We start from the raw sequence: 25,257 nt of genomic DNA on the forward strand, positions 1-25,257 counted from the left end.
TCATTAAGATGGAGAGTGACATAGTTAATTCAGAAACAAAGGTTCTGAACTTAAAGAAGGGTAACTTTGAAGGTATGAGACGTGAATTAGCTAAGATAGACTGGCAAATGACACTTAAAGGATTGACGGTGGATATGCAATGGCAAGCATTTAAAGGTTGCTTGGATGAACTACAACAATTGTTCATCCCAGTTTGGCAAAAGAATAAATCAAGGAAGGTAGTGCACCCGTGGCTGACAAGAGAAATTAGGGATAGTATCAATTCCAAAGAAGAAGCATACAAATTAGCCAGAGAAAGTGGCTCACCTGAGGACTGGGAGAAATTCAGAGATCAGCAGAGGAGGACAAAGGGCTTAATTAGGAAGGGGAAAAAAGATTATGAGAGAAAACTGGCAGGGAACATAAAAACTGACTGTAAAACTACCTTGGTCCTGTCTTCACTAAGGAGGACATAAATAATCTTCCAGAAATAGTAGGGGACAGAGGGTCCAGTGAGATGGAGGAACTGAGCGAAATACATGTTAGTAGGGAAGTGGTGTTAGGTAAATTGAAGGGATTGAAGGCAGATAAATCCCCAGGACCAGATGGTCTGCATCCTAGAGTGCTTAAGGAAGTAGCCCAAGAAATAGTGGATGCATTAGTGATAATTTTTCAAAACTCGTTAGATTCTGGACTAGTTCCTGAGGATTGGAGGGTGGCTAATGTAACCCCACTTTTTAAAAAAGGAGGGAGAAAGAAACCGGGGAATTATAGACCGGTTAGCCTAACGTCGGTGGTGGGGAAACTGCTGGAGTCAGTTATCAAAGATGTGATAACAGCACATTTGGAAAGCGGTGAAATCATCGGACAAAGTCGGCATGTATTTGTGAAAGGAAAATCATGTCTGACGAATCTCATAGAATCTTTTGAGAATGTAACTAGTAGAGTGGATAGGGAAGAACCAGTGGATGTGGTATATTTGGATTTTCAAAAGGCTTTTGACAAGGTCCCACACAGGAGATTAGTGTGCAAACTTAAAGCACACGGTATTGGGGGTAGGGTATTGATGTGGATGGAGAATTTGTTAGCAGACAGGAAGCAAAGAGTGGGAATAAATGGGACCTTTTCAGAATGGCAGGCAGTGACTAGTGGGGTACCGCAAGGCTCAGTGCTGGGACCCCAGTTGTTTACAATACATTTTAATGACTTGGATGAGGGAATTAAATGCAGCATCTCCAAGTTTGCGGATGACACGAAGCTGGGTGGCAGCATTAGCTGTGAGGAGGATGCTAAGAGGATGCAGAGTGACTTGGATAGGTTGGGTGAGTGGGCAAATTCATGGCAGATGCAATTTAATGTGGATAAATGTGAAGTTATCCACTTTGGTGGCAAAAATAGGAAAACAGATTATTATCTGAATGGTGGCCGATTAGGAAAAGGGGAGGTGCAACGAGACCTGGGTGTTATTATACACCAGTCATTGAAAGTGGGCATGCAGGTACAGCAGGCAGTGAAAAAGGCGAATGGTATGCTAGCATTTATAGCGAGAGGATTCGAGTACAAGAGCAGGGATGTACTACTGCAGTTGTACAAGGCCTTGGTGAGACCACACCTGGAGTATTGTGTGCAGTTTTGGTCCCCTAATCTGAGGAAAGACATCCTTGCCATAGAGGGAGTACAAAGAAGGTTCACCAGATTGATTCCTGGGTTGGCAGGACTTTCATATGAAGAAAGACTGGATGAACTGGGCTTGTACTCGTTGGAATTTAGAAGATTGAGGGGGGATCTGATTGAAACATATAAAATCCTAAAGGGATTGGACAGGCTAGATGCAGGAAGATTGTTCCCGATGTTGGGGAAGTCCAGAACAAGGGGTCACAGTTTGAGGATAAAGGGGAAGCTTTTTAGGACCGAGATTAGGAAAAACTTCTTCACTCAGAGAGTGGTGAATCTGTGGAATTCTCTGCCACAGGAAACAGTTGAGGCCAGTTCATTGGCTATATTTAAGAGGGAGTTAGATATGGCCTTGTGGCTACGGGGATCGGGGGTATGGAGGGAAGGCTGGGGCGGTGTTCTGAGTTGGATGATCAGCCATGATCATAATAAATGGCGGGTCAGGCTCGAAGGGCCGAATGGCCTACTCCTGCACCTATTTTCTATGTTTCTAAAATCATCTACTGGGACTTGAGAGTTTTTGATAACAGTGACAGGCATCTGTGAGTGTTCGATATCAGTGACAGGGATCTGTGAGTGTTTGATATCAGGGAAAGGGTTCTGTGCGTGATCCATATCATTGACAGGGATCTGTGAGAGTTTGATATCTGTAAATGGGATCTGTGAGTGTTGAATATCACTGACAGGGATATGTTAGTTTTCAATATCATTGAAAGAGATCTGTGAGTGTTTGATATCAGTGACAGGGGTCTGTGAGTGTTTGATTACAGTGTCAGGGATCTGCCAGTGTTCCATATCATTGATGAAGATCTGTGAGAGTTTGATATCTGCAGCAGGGATCTGTTAGTGTACGATATCGTTGGCGGGAATCTGCAGTTCTTTGGTATTAGCTACAGCAATGTGTGAGTGCTCGAATTGAGTAACGTATCTGTGAATAGTTAATATCAGCGACAGAGATTTGTGTGTCTTCGATATCAGCGACAGGGATCTGTGGGTGTTAGATATCAGTGACTGGAATCTGTAAGTGTTTCATATGAGCGACAGGGATCTGTGAGTTTTCGATATCAGCGACAGGAATCTGTAAATGTTCAATATCAGTGACAGGGGTATGTGAGTGTTAGATATCAGCGACAGGTGACTGTGAGTGACCACATCAGCGACAGGGATCTGTGAGTGTTTGATATCAGTGACAGTGATCTATGAGTGTTCTAACAGAGACAGGAAATCATGAGTGCTCAAAATCAACTATGGGATTTGTGAGCTTTTGATATCAGTGACAGGGATCTGTTAGTGTACGATATCGGTGCCAGGAATCTGTGGTTCATTGATATTAGCTACAGGAATGTGTGAGTGTTCGAAATCGGTAACATATCTGTAAATAGTCAATATCAGCGACAGTGATCTGTGAGTGTTCGATATCAGCGACAGGGATCTGTGAGTGTTCTATATCAGTGATAGATCTGTGTGTGTTTGATAACAATGACAGGGATCTGTTAGTGATCCGTATCATTGACAGGGATCTGTGAGAGTTCAATATCAGCGACAGGGATCTGTGTGTGTTCGATATCAGTGACGGGGATCTCTTAGCATTTAATATTGGTGACAGGAATCTGTGGTTCTTTGAAACTAGCTACAGGAATGTGTAAGTATTCAAAATCAGCAACGGATCTGCGAATGTTCAAAATCAGTGACAGGGATCTGTGAGTGTTCTATATCAGTGACAGATCTTTGTGTGTTTGATAACAGTGACAGGGATCTGTGCATGATCCATATAATTGACAGGGATCTGTGAGACTGTGATGTCAGTAACAGGGATCTGTGTGAGTTTGATATCAGTGAAAAGAATTCTTTGAGTGTTTGATATCTCTGACAGGGATCTCTGAATGTTCGATATTAGTGACAGGAATCTGTGAGTGTTCGATATCAGTGACTGAGATCTGTGATTGTTCAATAGCAATGACAGGGATTTGTTAGTGTTCGATATCGGTGACAGGGATCTGTGATTGTTTGGTATCTGCTACAGGAATGTGTCAGTGCTCGAAATCAGTAACGGATCCTTCAATGTTCAATATCAGCAACAGGGATCTGTGAGTTTTCAATATCAGTGAAAAGGATCTGTGAGTGTTCGATATCGGTGACAGTGATCTGTGAGTGTTCGATATCTGCGACAGGGATCTGTAAGTGTTCGATAGCAGCGACAGTGACTGGGACTTGAGAGTTTTTGATAACAGTGACAGGCATCTGTGAGTGTTCGATTACAGTGTCAGGGATCTGCCAGTGTTCCATATCATTGATAGAGATCTGTGAGAGTTTGATATCTGCAGTAGGGATCTGTTAGTGTTCGACATCGTTGACAGTAATCTGCAGTTCTTTGATGTTAGCTACAGCAATGTGTGAGTGCTCAAAATGTGTAACGTATCTGTGAATAGATAATATCAGTGACAGAGATTTGTGTATCTTCAATATCAGCGTTAGGGATCTGTGGGTGTTAGATATCAGTGACAGGAATCTGTAAATGTTTCAGATCAGCGACAGTGATCTGTGAGTTTTCGATATCAGAGTCAGGTCTCTGTTCGTGTTCCATATCATTGACAGGGATCTGCGATTTTTCAATATCTGTGACAGAGATCTGTGAGTGTTTGACATCGCTGACAGGGATCTGTGAGTGTTTGATATCAGTGACAGGGGTATGTGAGTGTTAGATATCAGTGACAGGGCTCTGTGAGTGTTAGATATCAGTGACAGGGCTCTGTGAGTGTTAGATATCAGTGACAGGTATCAGTGAGTGTTTGATATCAGTGACAGTGATCTATGAGTGTTCTAACAGAGACAGGAAACAGTGAGTGCTCAAAATCAACTACTGGGTTTTCTGAGTTTTTGATATCAGTGACAGGGATCTGTTAGTGTTCTACATCAGTGACAGGGATCTGTGAGCTTTCGATATCAGCGAAAGGGATCTGTGAGCGTTCAATATCTGCGACAGGGATCTGTGAGTGTTCGATATCAGTGACAGGGATCTGTGAGCTTTCGATATCAGTGACAGGGATCAGTGAGTGTTCGATATCAGTGAAAAGAATTCTTTGACTCTTTGATATCTCTGATAGGGATCTCTAAGTTTTTGATATTAGTGATATGGAATGTGTGAGTGTGAGAAATCTGTAACGGATCTGTGAGTGTTCATTATCAGCGACAGGGATCTGTGAGTGTGCGATATTAGCGGCAGGGATCAGTGAGTGTTTAATATCAGTGACAGTGATCTATGAGTGTTCTATCAGAGACAGGAAACTGTGAGTGTTCAAAATCAACTACGGGGATTTGTGAGTGTTTGATATCAGTGACAGGGATCTGTGAGTGTTCTTTATCAGTGACAGATCTGTGTGTGTTTGATATCAGGGAAAGTGTTCTGTGCGTGATCCATATCATTGACAGGGATCTGTGAGAGTTTGATATCTGTAAATGGGATCTGTGAGAGTTCAATATCACTGACAGGGATATGTGAGTTTTCAATATCATTGAAAGAGATCTGTGAGTGTCTGATATCAGTGACAGGGGTCTGTGAGTGTTTGATTACAGTGTCAGGGATCTGCCAGTGTTCCATATCATTGATAGAGATCTGTGAGAGTTTGATATCTGCAGCAGGGATCTGTTAGTGTTTGACATCGTTGACAGTAATCTGCAGTTATTTGATATTAGCTACAGCAATGTGTGAGTGCTCAAAATGTGTAACGTATCTGTGAATAGATAATATCAGCGACGGAGATTTGTGAGTTTTTGATATCAGCGACAGGAATCTGTAAATGTTTCAGATCAGCGACAGTGATCTGTGAGTTTTCGATATCAGAGTCAAGTATCTGTTCGTATTCCATATCATTGACAGGGATCTGCAATTTTTCAATATGTGTGACAGAGATCTGTGAGTGTTTGACATCACTGACAGGGATCTGTGAGTGTTCGATATCAGTGACAGGGGTATGTGAGTGTTAGATATCAGCGACAGATAACTGTGAGTGACTATATCAGCAACAGGGATCTGTGAGTGCTTGATATCAGTGACAGTGATCTATGAGTGTTCTAACAGAGACAGGAAACCATGAGTGCTCAAGATCAACTACTGGGATTTCTGAGTTTTTGATATCAGTGATGGGGATCTGTTAGTGTTCTACATCGGTGCCAGGAATCTGTGGTTCATTGATATTAGCTACAGGAATGTGTGAGTGTTCTAAATCGGTAACGTATCTGTAAATAGTCAATATCAGCGACAGTGATCTGTGAGTGTTTGATATCAGTGACAGATCTGTGTGTGTTTGATAATAGTGACAGGGATCTGTTAGTGATCCATATCATTGACAGGGATCTGTGAGAGTTTGATATCAGTAACAGGGATCTGTGAGTGTTCGATATCAGTGACAGGGATTGGTGAGTGTTCGATATCAGCGACAGGGATCTGTGAGTGTTATTATCAGTGACAGGTATCAGTGAGTGTTTGATATCAGTGACAGTGATTTATGAGGTTCTCTCAGAGACAGGAAGCTGTGAGTGTTCAAAATCAATGATTGGGATTTGTGAGTGTATGATATCAGTGACTGGGATCTGTGAGTGTTTGATATCAGTGACCGTGATTGGTGAGTTTTCAATATCTGTGACAGGAATCTGTAAGTGTTTCATATTAGCGACAGGGTTGTGTGCGGTTTCGATATCAGGGGCAAGGATCTATGGGTGCTCCATCAGAGACCGGAAACTGTGAGCGTTCGATATCAGTGACAGGCATCTGTGAGTGTTTGATATCTCTGACAGGGATCTGTGAGAGTTTGATATCTGTAAAATGGGATCTGAATATCACTGACAGGGATATGTTAGTTTTCAATATCATTGAAAGAGATCTGTGAGTGTTTGATATCAGTGACAGGGGTCTGTGAGTGTTTGATTACAGTGTCAGGGATCTGCCAGTGTTCCATATCATTGATGAAGATCTGTGAGAGTTTGATATCTGCAGCAGGGATCTGTTAGTGTACGATATCGTTGGCGGGAATCTGCAGTTCTTTGGTATTAGCTACAGCAATGTGTGAGTGCTCGAATTGAGTAACGTATCTGTGAATAGTTAATATCAGCGACAGAGATTTGTGTGTCTTCGATATCAGCGACAGGGATCTGTGGGTGTTAGATATCAGTGACTGGAATCTGTAAGTGTTTCATATGAGCGACAGGGATCTGTGAGTTTTCGATATCAGCGACAGGAATCTGTAAATGTTCAATATCAGTGACAGGGGTATGTGAGTGTTAGATATCAGCGACAGGTGACTGTGAGTGACCACATCAGCGACAGGGATCTGTGAGTGTTTGATATCAGTGACAGTGATCTATGAGTGTTCTAACAGAGACAGGAAATCATGAGTGCTCAAAATCAACTATGGGATTTGTGAGCTTTTGATATCAGTGACAGGGATCTGTTAGTGTACGATATCGGTGCCAGGAATCTGTGGTTCATTGATATTAGCTACAGGAATGTGTGAGTGTTCGAAATCGGTAACATATCTGTAAATAGTCAATATCAGCGACAGTGATCTGTGAGTGTTCGATATCAGCGACAGGGATCTGTGAGTGTTCTATATCAGTGATAGATCTGTGTGTGTTTGATAACAATGACAGGGATCTGTTAGTGATCCGTATCATTGACAGGGATCTGTGAGAGTTCAATATCAGTGACAGGGAGCTGTGAGCGTTCGATATCTGCGACAGGGATCTGTGAGTGTTCGATATCAGTGACAGGGAGCTGTGAGCTTTCGATATCAGTGAAAGGGATCTGTGAGCGTTCGCTATCTGCGACAGGGATCAGTGAGTGTTCGATATCAGTGAAAAGAATTCTTTGACTGCTTGATATCTCTGACAGGGATCTCTAAGTTTTTGATATTAGGGATATGGAATGTGTGAGTGTTCGAAATCTGTAACGGATCTGTGAGTGTTCATTATCAGCGACAGGGATCTGTGAGTGTACGATATTAGCGGCAGGGATCAGTGAGTGTTTAATATCAGTGACAGTGATCTATGAGTGTTCTATCAGAGACAGGAAATTGTGAGTGTTCAAAATCAACTACTGGGATTTGTGAGTGTTTGATATCAGTGACAGGGATCTGTTAGTGTTCTACATCGGTGCCAGGAATCTGTGGTTCATTGATATTAGCTACAGGAATGAGTGAGTGTTCAAAATCGGTAACGTATCTGTAAATAGTCAATATCAGCGACGGTGATCTGTGAGTGTTTGATATCAGTGACAGATCTGTGTGTGTTTGATAACAGTGACAGGGATCTGTTAGTGATCCGTATCATGGACAGGGATCTGTGAGAGTTTGATATCAGTAACAGGGATCTGTGAGTGTTATTATCAGTGACAGGTATCAGTGAGTGTTTGATATCAGTGACAGTGATTTATGAGGTTCTCTCAGAGACAGGAAGCTGTGAGTGTTCAAAATCAATGATTGGGATTTGTGAGTGTATGATATCAGTGACTGGGATCTGTGAGTGTTTGATATCAGTGACCGTGATTGGTGAGTTTTCAATATCTGTGACAGGAATCTGTAAGTGTTTCATATTAACGACAGGGTTGTGTGTGGTTTTGATATCAGGGGCAAGGATCTATGGGTGCTCCATCAGAGACCGGAAACTGTGAGCGTTCAATATCAGTGACAGGCATCTGTGAGTGTTTGATATCAGTGACAGGGCTCTGTGAGTGTTAGATATCAGTGACAGGTATCAGTGAGTGTTTGATATCAGTGACAGTGATCTATGAGTGTTCTATCATAGACAGGAAGCTGTGATTGTTCAAAATCAACTATTGGGATTTGTGAGTGTATGATATCAGTGACTGCGATCTGTAAGTGTTCGATATCAGTGACAGGGATCTGTGAGTGTTAGATATCAGTGACAGGGATCTTTAGTGTTTGGTATCGGGGACAGGAATCTGTCGTTCTTTGATATTAGCTATAGGAATGTGCGAGTGTTCGAAATGAGTGACAGATCTGTGAATGTTCAATATCAGCAACTGGGATCTGTAATTATTCGATATCTGCGACAGGGAGCTGTGAGTGTTCGATATTGGTGACAGGGATCTGAGTGTTCTATATCAATGACAGATCTGTGTGCGTTTGATAACAGTGACAGGGATCTGTGAGTGTTCGATATTGGTGACAGGCATCCGTGGTTCTTTGATATTATCTGCAGGAATGTGTGAATGTTCAAAATCAGTAACGTAACTGTGAACAGTCAATATCAGCGACAGGGATCTGTGAGTGTTAGATATCAGTTGCAGGGATCTGAGAGTGCTTGATATCAGTGAAAAGAATTCTTTGTGTGTTGGATTTCTCTGACAGGGATCTCTGAGCTTTTGATATTAGTGACAGGAATCCGTGAGTGTTCAAAATCAGTGACCAGGATCTGTGAATGTTCGATAACAGTAACAGTGATCTGTTAGTGTTCGATATCAGTGTCAGGGATCTGTGACTGTTTGATATCCGCTACAGTAATGTGTGAGTGTTCGCAATCAGCAACGGATCTGTGTATGTTCAATATCAGCAACAGGGATCTGTGTGTGTTTGATATCTGTAACAGGGATCTGTGAATGTTTGATATCTGTGACATGAATCTAGGAGTGTTCGAAATCGGTGCCAGGAACCTGTGAGAGTTCGATATCAGTGACAGCGAACTGTGAGTGCTTGATATCAGCGACAGTGGTCTGTCAGTGCCTTATAGCAGTGACAGGGATATGTGAGTGTTCAATATCAGTGACAGATCTACGTGTGTTTGACACAAGGGAAAGAGATCGGCGAGCGTTCCATATCATTGACCGGGATCTGTGAGAGTTTAATATCAGTAAATGGGATCTGTGAGTATTCGATATCAGTGACAGGTATCTGTGAGTGTTCGGTATCAGTGACAGTGGTAGGTGAGTGTTCGATATAAGCGAAGGTGTTTGTGTAAATTTTCGATATCATCGACAGGTATCAGTGAGTGTTTGATATCAGTGACTGTGATCTTTGAGTGTTCTATCAGAGACAGGAAAATGTGAGTGTTGAACATCACCTACTGGGATTTGTGAGTGTTTGATATCAGTGACAGGGATCTGTGAGTGTTCGATATCAGTGACACGGATCTGTGAGTGTTTGATATCAGTGACAGGGATCTGCGAGTGTTTGATCAGTGACAGGGATCTGTTAGTGTTCGATATCGGTGACAGGGATCTATGATTCTTTGACATTAGCTACAGGAATGTGTGAGTATTCAAAATCAGTAACGTATCTGCGAATAGTAAATGTCAGTGACAGGGATCTGTGAGTTTTCGATATCAGTGACAGGGATCTGTGAGTGTTAGGTATCAGTGACAGGAACCTGTAAGTGTTTCATGTCACCGACAGGGATCTTCGAGTTTTCGATATCGGGGCAGGGATCTGTGAGTGTTCTATATTAGTGACAGATCTGTGTATGCTTGATAACAGTGAAAGGGATCCATATCATTGACAGGGATCTGGAAGAGATTGATATCAGTAATAGGGATCTGTGAGTGTTCGATATCAGTGACAGGGATCTGTGAGTTTTCAATATCAGTGACAAGGATCTGAGAGTGATTGATTACAGTGACAGGAATCTGTGAGTGTTCCATATCATTGACAGGGATCTGTGAGTGTTCGATATCAGTGAAAGGGAACTGTGAGCGCCAGATATCAGTGACTAGTGTCTGTGATGTCTGATATCAGCGACAGGGATCTGTGAATTTTTGATATCAGCGACAGGTATTAGTGAGTGTTTGATATCAGTGACAGTGATATATAAGTGTTCTATCAGAGACAGGAAACTGTGAGTGTTCAAAATCAACTACTGGGATTTGTGAGTGTTTGATATCAGTGACAGATGTCTGTGAGTGATATCAGTGACAGGGATCTGTGAGTTTTTGATATCAGTGAAAGGGATCTGTCAGTGTTCAATATCAGTAACAGGGGTCTGTGAGTGTTCGTTATCAGTGACAGGGGTCTGTGAGTGTTCGTTATCAGTGACAGGGGTCTGTGAGTGTTCGTTATCAGTAACAGGGGTCTGCGAGTGTTAGATTTAAGGAACAGGAATCCGTAAGTGTTTCATATCGGCGACACAGATCTGTGAGAATTCAATATCGGGGCAGGGATCTGTTAGTGCACGTTATCATTGACAGGGATCTATGATTTTTCAATATCAGTGTCAGAGATCTATTAGTATTTGATATCAGTAACAGGAATCTGTGAGAGCTCCATATCATTGACAGGGATCTGTGAGAGTTCAATATCTGCACGGGGATCTGTGAGTGATCCATATCCTGGCCGTTAGCAGCAGATTGGGCTTTTGTTGTTTGGTCACGAAAGGCCCGGCTCCCTCTCTGATGAAGGTGATGGCCTTCCTCAAATCTGTGCCAGCCATCCTCTTCTTGGATCTCTCCCACTCTAGTGTGTCAGCAAGAGCCAGAAGCACCTTATCATGGCGCCACCTATACCATTCTTGAGTTAGAGCTGTTTCACACCTGGACACCCGGACAGTACCTCCTTGTCAGAGCTTTCAAACACTGAAAGATTCCAGTCACTGATATCGAACACTCACTGATCACTGTAGGTGATATCGAAAACTCAGAGATCCCTGTCACTGATAGCGAACACTCACAGATCCCTGTTGCCGATATTAAACACTCGTAGTTCCCATCATTGATATCGAACACTCACAGATCCTTGTTGCAGATATCGAACACTCACAGATCCCTGTCTCTGATACTGAATATTCACGAATACGTTACTCATTTTGAACACTTACACATTGCTGTAGCTAATATCAAGGAACGACAGATACCTGTCACCGATATCGAACACTCACAGATCGCTGTCACTGATATCAAACACTCACAGATCAGTCACTGATTTCAAAGACTCACAGGTTCCTGTATTGATATCGAACACTCAAAGATCCTTGTCAGAGCTTTCAAACACTGAAAGATTCCTGTCACTGATATCGAACACTCACTGATCCCTGCAACAAATAATGAACACTCACAAATCCCAGTAATTGACTTCAAACACTAAAAGATTCCTGTCACTGATAGGACACTCACAGATCACTGTAGGTGATATCGAAAACTCAGAGATCCCTGTCACTGATAGCGAACACTCACAGATCCCTGTCGCTGATATTAAACACTCGTAGTTCCCATCACTGATATAGAACACTCACAAGCCCCTGTCACTGATATCAAACACTCACAGATCCCTGTTGCAGATATCGAACACTCACAGATCTCTGTCACTGATATCGAACACTCACAGATCCCTGTCAATGATATGGAACACCCACAGGTTCTGGTCACTGACAGAACGCTAAACGTTCCTTGTCACTGATATCAAAAGCTCACAGATCCTTGTCACTGATATCAAACACTCACAGATCCCTGTCACTGATATTGAACTCTCACAGATCTCTGTCACTGATATTGAAAACTCAGGGATCCCGGTTAGTGATATCGAACTCTCACAGATCCCTGTCAATGATATGAAACACTCAGAGATCACTGTCAATGACATGGATCACTCACAGATCCCTGTCACTGATATCAAACACTCATAGATCCCTGTTAAAGATATGCAAAACTCACAGATACCTCTCACTGATTTCGAAGACTCACAGATTCCTGTACTGATATCGAACACTCAAAGATCCTTGTCAGAGATATTAAACAGTGAAAGATTCCTGTCACTGATATCGAACACTCACTGATCCCTGCAACTAATAATGAACACTCACAAATAGCAGTAATTAACTTTGAACGCTCGCAGATTCCTGTCACCGATAGAACATTCACAGATCACTGTAAGTGATATCGAAAAACTCATAGATCCCTGTCACTGATAGCGAACACTCACAGATGCTTGTTGCTTATATTGAACACTCACAGATCCCTGTTAAAGATATCGAACTCTCACAGATCCCTGTCAATGTTATGGATCACTCACAGATCCCTGTCACTGATATGAAACACTCATAGATCCCTGTCACTGATATCGAACTCTCACAGATCCGTCACTGATAGAACATTCACAGATCACTGTAAGTGATATCGAAAAACTCACAGATCCCTGTCACTGATGTGAAACACTCAGAGATCACTGTCAATGATATGGATCACTCACAGATCCCTGTCACTGATATGAAACACTCATAGATCCCTGTTACAGATATCGAACATTGACAGATCCCTCTCACTGATATCAAACACTCACAGAACCCTGTCACTGATATCGAACTCTCGCAGATTCGTCACTGATTTCGAAGACTCATAGATTCCTGTACTGATATCGAACACTCACAGATCCTTGTCAGAAATATTAAACGCTGAAAGATTCCTGTCACTGATATCGAACACTCGCTGATCCCTGCAACTAATAATGAACACTCACAAATCCCGGTAATTAACTTTGAACACTCACAGATTCCTGTCACTGATAGAGCTTTTACAGATCACTGTAAGTGATATTGAAAACTCACAAATTCTGGTAGTTGATATCGAACACTCACAGACCCCTCTCACTGATATCGAAATCTCACGTCCCTATTCACTGATGCAACACTCACAGATCCCCGTCAGTGAATTCGAATACTCACAGATCCCTGTCGCAGATATTGAGCTCTCACAGATCCTTGTCAATGATACGGATCACTCACAGATCCCTGTCACTGATATCAAACACTCATAGATCCCTGTTAGAGATATGCAAAACTCACAGATCCCTCTCACTGATATCAAACACTCACAGATCCCTGTCACTGAAATCGAACTCTCACAGATCTGTCACTGATTTCGAAGACTCACAGATTCCTGTACTGATATTGAACACTCAAAGATCCTTATCAGAGATAGTAAACACTGAAAGATTCCTGTCACTGATATCGAACACTCATTGATCCCTGCAACTAATAATGGGAACTCACAAATAGCGGTAATTAACTTTGAACGCTCACAGATTCCTGTCATTGATAGAACATTCACTGATCACTGTAAGTGATGTCGAAAACTCACAGATCCCTGTCACTGATAGCGAACACTCACAGATGCTCGCTGCTGATATGGAACACTCACTGATCCCTGTTACTGATATTGAAAACTCAGATATCCCTGTTAGTGATATCGAACTCTCACAGATCCCTGTCAATGATATGAAACACTCAGAGATCACTGTCAATGATATGGATCACTCACAGATCACTGTCACTGATATCAAACGCTCATAGATCCCTGTTACAAATATCAAACACACACAGATCTGTCACTGATACAGAATACTCACAGATCCCTGCCCCTGATATCGAACACTCACAGATCCCACTCTCTGATATAGAAGACTGACAGATCCCTCTCACTGATATTGAACACTCGCAGATTCCTTTCACTGATATCGAACACTCACAGATCCGTCACTGATTTCAAAGACTCACAGATTCCTGTACTGATATCGAACGCACAGAGATCCTTGTCAGAAATACCAAACACTCAAGATTCCTGACACTGATGTCGATCACTCACTGATCTCTGCAACTGATAATGATCTCTCACAAATCTCAGTAATTGGCTTCGAAGACTCACAGATCCCTGTCACTGATATCGAACACTCACAGACCTCTGTCACTGATATCAAACACTCACAGACCCCTGTCTCAGATATCGAACAATCACAGATTCCTCTCACTGATGTAGAACACTCTCAGATCCCTGTCACTAATATCGAACACTCACAGATCCCTGTCATTGATATCGTACACTCACAGACACCTGTTACTGATATCGAACACTCACAGACTGTTCTCACCAATATTGAACACTCACAGATCACTGTTACTGATATCAAACTCTCACACATCCCTGTCAATGATATGGATCACTCACAGATCCCTGTCACTGATATCAAACACTCATAGATCCCTGTTACAGATATCGAACACACACAGATCTGTCACTGATACAGAATACTCACAGACACCGGTCACTAATATCGAACACCAACAGACAATAGTCACTGATATCGAAAACTCACAGTTCCGTCTCACTGATATCGAACACTCACGGATCCATCACTGATTTCGAAGACTCACAGATTCCTGTCCTGATATCGAACACTCTCAGATCCCTGTCGCTGATATCGAACACTTAGAGATCTCTGTCACTGATATTGAACATTCACAGATCCCTGTCTCTGATATCGTACACTCACAGACACCTTTCGCTGATATCTAGCACTAACAGTTCCGTGTCTCTGGTATCGAACACTCAGATACCCCTGTCACAGATATTGAACACTCACAGATCACTGTCACTGATATCAAACACTCACAAGTCCTGGTAGTTGATATCGAACACTCACAGTCCCCATTCACTGATTCAACACTCACAGATCCCTATTACTGATATCAAATACTCACAGATCCCTGTCAATGATATGGAACACTCACTGATCCCTGTCACGGTAATCGAACACTCACATATCCCTGTCACTGATATCAAACACTCACAGATCTCTGTCAATGATATTGAAAACTCTCAGATCCCTGTTAATGATGGTGAACTCTCACAGATCCCTGTCAATGATATGGAACACTCACTGATTCCTGTCACTGATATCGAACAATCACAGACACCTGTCACTGATATCAAACTCTCAAACAACCGTCACTGATTTCGAAGACTCACAGGTTCCTGTACTGATATCGAGCACTCACAGATCCTTGTCAGGGATATCAAACACTGAAAGTTTCCTGTCACTGATATCGAACACTCACTGATTCCTGCAACTAATAATGAACACTCACAAATCCCGATGATTAACTTTGAACACTCGCAGATCCCTGTCACTGATAGCGAACACTCACAGGTGCTTGTTGCTGATATCGAACACTCACAGAACTCTGTCACTGATATCGAACTCTCACAGATCCCTGTCAATGATATGAAACACTCAGAGATCACTGTCAATGATATGGAACACTCACAGATCCCTGACACTGATATCAAACACTCACAGATCCCTGTCACAGATATCAAACACTCACAGATCTCTATCAATGATATTGAAAACTCACAGATCCCTGTAAATGATAACAAACTCTCACAGATCCCTGTCAATGATATGGATCACTCACAGATCCCTGACACTGGTATCGAACAATCAGAGACACCTGTCAATGATATCGAACACTCACAGATCCCTGTCACTGATATCAAACACTCATAGATCCCTGTTACAGATATCAAGCACTCACAGATCCCTGTCATTGATATTGAACAATCACAGATCCCTGTCACTAATCTCAAACACTCACAAATCCATCACTGATTTCAAAGACTCACAGATTCCTGTACTGATATCGAACACTCACAGATGCCTGTCACTGATAGCGAATGCTCACAGGCCCCTGTTACTGATATCGAACACTCACAGATCTCTGTCACTGATATGGATCACTCACAGATCCCTGTCACAGATATCAAACACTCATACATCCCTGTTACAGATATTGAACACACACAGATCTGTCACTGATACAGAATACTCATAGATCCCTGCCTCTGATATTGAACACTCACAGATTCCTATCACTGATATTGAACACTCACAGATCCATCACTGATTTCGAAGTCTCACCGATTCTTGTGCTGATATCGAACACTCACAGATCCCTGTCACGAATATTAAACACTCAGAGATCCGTCACTGATTTCGAAGACTCACAGATTCCTGTACTGATATCGAACACTCACAGATCCTAGTCAGAAATGTCACACGCTCAAAGATTCCTGACACTGATATCGAACACTCATTGATCCCTGCAACTGATAATGATCACTCGCAAATCTCGGTAATTGCCTTCGAAAGTAACAGTTTCCTGTCACTGATAGAACACTCACAGGTCACTGTTGCTGTTATCAAACACTTGTAGTTCCCATCACTGATATCGAACACTCACAGACCCCTCTCACTGATATCGAACACTCACAGATCTCTGTCACTGATATTGAGCACTCACAAATCCTAGTAATTGATTTCAAACACTCACAGACCTCTCTCACTGATGTAGAAAACTCATAGTCCCCATTCACTGGTAGAACACACAGAGATCACTGTCAGTGACATCGAATACTCACAGACCCCTGTCATGAATATCGAAAAGCAACAGACAATATTCACTGATACCGAAAACTCACAGATCCCACTCACTGAAATCGAACGCTCACAGATGCAGGTCACTGATATCAAATGCTCACAGATCCCTGTCACAGATAATGAACACTCACAGACCTCTGTCACTGATGTCAAATGCTCATACGTCCCTGTCAATGATATTGAACACTCAGAGATCCATGTCACTCCTATCGAACACTCACAGATCCTTGCTGCAGATAGCGAACTCTTACAGATCCCTGTAAATGATATCAAACACTCACCGCTCCCTGCCTCTGATATCGAAAACTCACAGATCCCTGTCGCTGATATTGACCATTCACAGATAAATTACCGCTTTCGAACACTCACACATTCCTGTAGATAATATCAAAGAACCACAGATTCCTCTCACCGGCATCAAACACTAACAGATCCAAGTCACTGATATCGAACACTCAGAGATCCCTGTTACTGATATCAAACACTCACAGATCCCTGTCACTGATATCAAACTGTTACATACCTCGAGATCTTGTTTTTTTTTGAGAATGATGTAATGGGCTTTTGGAGGTCACCTGATGTAATTGTTCCGCTGATGTGAGGTCATGTGATGACATGTGCACCACGGGTATAGAAGGGAGACCTCAGATGATGCAGTTAGTTTTTAGTTTTTAGTTTTCCAGCTGGAACGTTAGTCTGTCTCCGTTTCTGTTACGTATTTGTTTTTATGTCGCAGTTTCATTTTTAAAATGGAGTGTTACGTTCTGTTGCAAGGTAGAATAGTGCTGGACTGGCAATATTTGCTATATGTGTTGATGTACCTTTTCCCAGTAGTATGGGAGAGTGAAGGCTTTATCGAAGTACGGGACCCGAAGGATTAAGGAAAGTTGGTATCGTTCGGCAGTTTAACAAAGGATCAACCTTATTGAGTCTTCGTTGAAGAAGTAGCGACCTGCATCAAAGATAACTCTTGCCAAAAGAACAGGGAAGTTCATGCAAAGGTTTGCTCTCTCTAAAAGAAATTAAGGTCAGTTGTTTTAAACTGTTTATTTCCTGCATCGTGAATCCTTTGGACAGAACCAACAGGAAAGTCGTGTCTGTGAAGAAATCCTTCTCTAGAGAAGTCTCTCCCAATTGAACGTATAAATCCATTGGACTTTCGAATTTACCATTTTAAGAGCTATATCTGACTTTACCACTTTAAGAACTGTTTTCGCATTTAACGCTTTAAGAACCAGTGCCAAGTGATGATTTGTTGAACGGCTGCATAGCGGTCAACTTCCGGTTAAGGTTTTCGTTTTTTTTTTATTGTTTATCCATGTTGAATAAATGTTTGGTTGTTTTTATATAACCTGACTCGATTGATATTCATTGTTGCCGGTTACGTAACATAATTTGTGGGGGCTCATGGGATATGTTCCGATTTTGAGTTTACGTGCTGGTAATTGCCGTTCTGATTTGGAAAAGGAAAATACCCGATTTTTTTTAGTTTGATTGGTGTGTGAGTGGCATTCGGCAACAATGAATATTGACGAGTTTATGGACACACCTGACTCGGGATCTTTAGTGAATGCGAGAAAACCTGAGGTATTGGAGATTGCTAGGAGGTTGGATATTAAAGGAGTTACGAAGAATACCACAAAGGCTTTAATACTATGAAAAATCGCTGAACATTATATTACTTTGAAAATGTTTGATGATAAGGTGTTAGATAGATTTCCAATGAGTAATCTGGAAATGCAGTTACATCTTGAACAAATAAAGTTAAAGCAATTAGAAGCTGATTTGGAAAGAAGTTGGTTAGAAGCAGTAAATAAACAGAAGGAATTCAAGGCTAGAGAGGCCCATAAAATAAGGGAATTTAAAGAAAAAGAAGCTGAAAACCAGAGGAAATTTGGGCTAGAGATGGAGAAATTAAAGTCCGGGAATCAGTCTTCTGGTTCTACGAAACAGTATATTGCTAGTCGTGAGGTCATTTTGGCTCCTCCATTTAATGAAGCTGAAGTGGACAAATATTTCCAGCATTTCGAAATTGTTGCTCTGAGCTTAAAGTGGCCGAAAGAGCAATGGCCAGTGATGTTAGAAAGTGTAATTAAAGGCGAAGCACAACAAGTTTATACAGCTTTAAATGCTGAGCAAGCACTGGATTATGATATTGTTAAACAGCATATATTAAAGGCATATGAGTTGGTTCTGGAGGCATATAGAGAAAGATTCAGAATTTTGAACAATCGGTGGAAAAAAACTTATGTGGAATTTGCCTATGAGAAATCTGTGTGTTTTGAGAGATGGGTTTCCTCTAAAAATGTGAATGGGGAGTATAATAAATTAAAAGAGTTGATTTTGCAGGAGGAATTTAAAAGGAGCATTCCTGTTGAAGTGAGAACATACTTAAATGAAAGGGACACTGCTATGTTGCAGGAGACTGCTAAATTAGCTGATGAATATGCTTTAATTCATAAGAATAAATTTCCTCCAGGTAGAATCTTTAAAAGGAAAAATAGCACAGAGAGTCAAGGTAAACCAGAAACTAAACTTGAAGTTAGTGAGAAAAGTAAGGATGAAGGGAGACATGTGAAGGAAAGACATTTTGGTACTATTTGTAATTATTGTAAGAAACCTGGACATGTAGTAGCTAATTGTTTTCAATTGAAAAAGAAAGAGAAAGAAGCCGTCCCAGATGCTTGTGTGCAGCATATTGAAACACCTGTAAATTCACAGGTTTTAGGAAATACTAATGAAGATGTGTCAGAGTCTGACCAAGTTAAGAGGGGATATGAAAACTTTATAACAGAAGGATTTGTATCCTTGAAAGAAGGATCCAATTCAGTACCAATAAGAATACTTAGAGATACTGGAGCTTCTCAATCACTAATATTAGACAGTGTGCTAATGTTTAGTGATGAGTCTGACATTGTGAGGAAAATTATATAAGAGGAGTTGAGAGTGCCCTTATGCCAGTACTTTTACATAGAGTAAATTTAAAGACAGGATTAGTTACAGGGGTTGTTAAAGTAGGACTACAATCCAGTTTACCTGTGAATGATGTTTCTCTTTTGTTGGGGAATGACTTAGCAGGTCACAGACCCCGGTCACATATATCGAACACTCACAGATGTTACATACCTCAAGGAGATCTGTGACTTTTTTTGTGAGAATGATGTAATGGTCTTTTGGAGGTCACCTGATGTAATTTTCCTGCCGATGTGAGATCACGTGATGACATGTTCGCCACACGTATATAAGGGAAGACCTCATATGACGCAGTTAGCTTTTAGTTTTTAGTTTTCCAGCTGGAATATTAGTCTGTCTCCGTTTCTATTGTGTATTTGTTTTCATGACTCATTTTCATTTTTAAAACCGAGTGTTATGTTCTGTTGCAAGGCACAATAGTGCTGAATTGGCAATATTTGCTAGATGTGTTGATGTATCTTTTTCCAGTAGTATGGGAGAGTGAATGCTTTGTCGAAGTACGGGACCCGAAGGATTAAGGGAAGTTGGTATCGTTCAGCAGTTTAACAAAGGATTGACCTTATTGGGTCTTCGTTGAAGAAGTAGCGACCTGCATCAAAGATAACTCTTGCCAAAAGAACAGGGAAGTTCATGCAAAGGTTTGCTCTCTCTAAAAGAAATTAAGGTCAGTAGTTTTAAACTGTTTATTTCCTGCATCATAAATCCTTTGGACAGAACCAACAGGAAAGTCGTGTCTATGAAGAAATCCTTCTCCAGAGAAGTCTCTCCCAATTGAACGTACAAATCTGTTGGACTTTCGAATTTACCATTTTAAGAGCTATATCCGACTTTCCACTTTAAGAACTGTTTTCACATTTAACACTTTAAGAACCAGTGCTGAGTGATGATTTGTTGAACGGCTGCATAGCGGTTAATTTCTGGTTAAGGTTTTCGTTTTTTTTATTGTTTATCCGTGTCTAATAAATGCGTGGTTGTTTTTATATAACCTGACTCGATTGATATTCATTGTTGCCAGTTACGTAAAACAGATCGCTGTCACCGATATCGAGCACTCACAGATCCCTGTCACAGATATCGAATGCTCACAGATCCCTGTTGCTGATATCAAACGCTCACTGATCCCTGTCAAAGATATCGAACACTCAGAGATCCGTGTCACTGGTACAGAACACTCACAGATCCTTGTCGGTGATATCGAAATCCCACAGATCCCCGTCAATGATATGGAACACTCGCAGATCCCTGTCGCTGTAATCGATCATGCACAGATCACGGTTACTGATATCGAACACTCACAGATCTGTCACTTCTATAGAATACTCACAGTCTCCTGACACTGATAGAACACTCACAAATGCCTGTCACAGCTGTCGAACACTCACAGATACCTGTCACTGATACTGAACACTCACAGATCCACTATTGATTTTGAATACACAAAGATCCGTGTCACTGATATTGAACACTCAAAGATCCGTCACTGATTTCGAAGACTCACAGATTCCTGTACTGATATCAAACACTCACAGATCCTTGTCAGAGATATCAAACACTCAAAGATTCCTGTCACTAATATCAAATACTCACTGATCCCTGTCACTGATAACGAACACTCCCAAATCCCAGTAATTGACTTCGAACACTCACAGATTCCTATCACTGACAGAAAACTCATAGATCACCGTCAGTGACATTGACCACTCACAGATCCCTGTCACTGATATCGAACACTCACAGATCTGTCACTGATATCGAACACTCACAGATCTCTGTTGCTGATATCGAACACTCACAGGTCCCTGTTGCTTGTATTGAACACTCACAGACCCCTGTAGCTAATATCAAAGAACTACAGATTCATGCCACTGATATCGAACACTGTCAGTGATATCGAATACTCACAGATCCCTGTTGGTAATATCGAACACCAACAGACAATTGTCATGGATATCGAAAACCCACAGATCCTTATCACTGAAATCGAATACTCACAGTTCCCTGTCACTGATATCGAACGCTCACAGATCCCTGTCATTGGTATTAAACACTCAGAGATCCCTGTCACTGATATATAGCACTCATAGTTCCTGGTCACCGATATCGAACACTCACAGATCCCTATTGCAGATATCGATCTCTCACAGATCCCTGTCAATGATATGGAACACTCACAGTTCCCTGTCACTGTAATCGAACACTCACAGATCCCTATCACTGATAACAAACACTCACAGATCTCTGTCACTGATATTGAAAACTCACAGTTTCCTGTCTCTGATAGAACACTCATAGATCACTGTCACTGATATTAAACACTCACAGATACCTGTCACTAATATCGAACACTCACAGATCCTTGTTACAGATATCGAACACTCACAGATCTCTGACACTGATATTGAAAACTGACAGAGCCCTATTATGTAATTGATATAGTACACTCACAGACTACTCTCACTGATATCGAACACTCACAGATCTCTGTCACTGATATCAAACACTCACAGATCCCTCTTACTGATATTAAACTCTCACAGATCCCTGTCACAGTAATTGGACACTCACAGATCTCTGTCCCTGATATTGAAAACTCATAGATCCCTGTCACTGATTTCAAACTCTCACAAATCCCTGTCACTGTTATCAAACACACACAGATCTGTCGCTGATATCGAACACTCACAGATCCCTGTCACTGATATCGACTATTCACAGATACGTTACTGATATCGAACACTCACACATTCCTGTAGCTAATATCAAAGAACCATAGATTCATGTCACTGATATCGAGCACTCACAGTGCCCATTCACTGATAGAACACTCACAGATCCCATTCACTGATATCAAACACTCACAGATCCCTGTCGCTGATATCGAACACTCACAGATTTCTGTCACTAATATCAAACATTCAGAGATCCCTGTCAGAGATATCAAACACTCAAAGAATTTTTTTCACTGATATCAAACTCTCACATCTCCCTGCAACAGATCCCTGTCGCTGAAATCAAAAACTCACAGATCCCTGTTGCTGATGTTGAACATTCACAGATCTGTTACTGATTTTGAACTCTCACACACTCTTGTAGCTAAGATCAAAGAACCACAGATTCCTGTCACTGATATTGAATAGTAACAGAACCCTGTCACTGACATCAAACACTCACAAATCCCTGTAGTTGATTTTGAGCACTCACAATTTCCTGTCTCTGATAGAACACTCATAGATAACTGTCATTGATATCCTACACTCAGTGATACCTGTCGCTAATATCTAGCACTCACAGTTCCCTGCCATTGATATCGAACTCTCACAGATTCCTGTCACTGATATTGAATATTCACAGATACGTTATGGATTTTGAACACTCACACACTGCTGTAGCTAATATCAAAGAAACACAGATTCCTGTCACTGATATTGAATACTAACAGAACGCTGTCAATGATATCGAACACTCACAGATCCTTGTCACTGATATCGAACACTCACAGACCTCTGTCACTGATATCGAACACTCACAGTCCCTATTCACTGATGGAACACTGACAGATCAATGTCACTGATATCGAAGACTCACAGATCCCTGTTGCAGATATCGAAAACTCAAAGGTCCTTGTTAATGATATTGGACACTCACCGATCCTTGCCCCGATATCGAAAACTCACAGATCCCTGTCGCTGATATGAAACCCTTTCAGATTCCTGTCACTGATATCAAAAACTGATAGATCCCTGTTGCTGATATGAAACACTTACAGATTCCTATCACGGATATCTAACACTCACAGGTACCTGTCGTTGATATTGACTATTCACAGAGACGTTACTGCTTTCGATCACTCACACATTCCTGTAGCTGATATCAAAGAACCACAGATGCCCGTCACCGATATCGAACCCTAACAGATCTCTGTCACTGATATTGAACACTGACAGAGCTCTTTAATGTAATTGATATCAAACACTCACAGACTACTGTCATTGATATCAAACACTCACAGATCCTTGTCACTGATATCGAACACTGACAAATCCTGGTAATTGATATAGAATACTCACAGACCCCTGTAACTGATATCGAACACTCACAGATCCCTGTCACTGATATCGAACACTCACACATTCCTGTCGCTAATATGAAACACTTACAGAATCCTGTCACTGATATCTAACACTCACAGATCCCTATCGCTGGCATGGACTATTCACAGATACGTTACTGATTTCGAACACTCACACATTCCTGTAGCTATTTTCAATGAACCACAGATTCCTGTCACCGATGCTGAACGCTAACAGCTCCCTGTAACTGATAGCAAACACTCACAGATCGCTGTCACTGATATCAAACACTCCCAAATTCCCGTAGTTGATTTTGAACACTCACAGTTTCCTGTCTATGATAGAACCCTCATAGATCCCTGTCACTGATATCGAACACTCACAGATCCCTGTCGCTGATATGAAACCCTTTCAGATTCCTGTCACTGATATCAAAAACTGATAGATCCCTGTTGCTGATATGAAACACTTACAGATTCCTATCACGGATATCTAACACTCACAGGTACCTGTCGTTGATATTGACTATTCACAGAGACGTTACTGCTTTCGATCACTCACACATTCCTGTAGCTGATATCAAAGAACCACAGATGCCCGTCACCGATATCGAACCCTAACAGATCTCTGTCACTGATATTGAACACTGACAGAGCTCTTTAATGTAATTGATATCAAACACTCACAGACTACTGTCATTGATATCAAACACTCACAGATCCTTGTCACTGATATCGAACACTGACAAATCCTGGTAATTGATATAGAATACTCACAGACCCCTGTAACTGATATCGAACACTCACAGATCCCTGTCACTGATATCGAACACTCACACATTCCTGTCGCTGATATGAAACACTTACAGAATCCTGTCACTGATATCTAACACTCACAGATCCCTATCGCTGGCATGGACTATTCACAGATACGTTACTGATTTCGAACACTCACACATTCCTGTAGCTATTTTCAATGAACCACAGATTCCTGTCACCGATGCTGAACGCTAACAGCTCCCTGTAACTGATAGCAAACACTCACAGATCGCTGTCACTGATATCAAACACTCCCAAATTCCCGTAGTTGATTTTGAACACTCACAGTTTCCTGTCTATGATAGAACCCTCATAGATCCCTGTCACTGATATCGAACACTCACAGATCCCTGTCAAATATATGGAACACTTACAAACCCCTGTCACTGAGATCAAACACTCACAGATCTCTTTCACTGATATTGAAAACTCATAGAACCCTGTCATTGATATTGAACACTCACAGATCCCATTCACTGATATCAAACTCTCATAGATCCCTGTCTCTGATATCAAGCACTCACAGATCTGTCA

Source organism: Mobula birostris, chromosome 9 (assembly GCF_030028105.1).
Source record: "Mobula birostris isolate sMobBir1 chromosome 9, sMobBir1.hap1, whole genome shotgun sequence".
NCBI lineage: Eukaryota > Metazoa > Chordata > Chondrichthyes > Myliobatiformes > Myliobatidae > Mobula > Mobula birostris.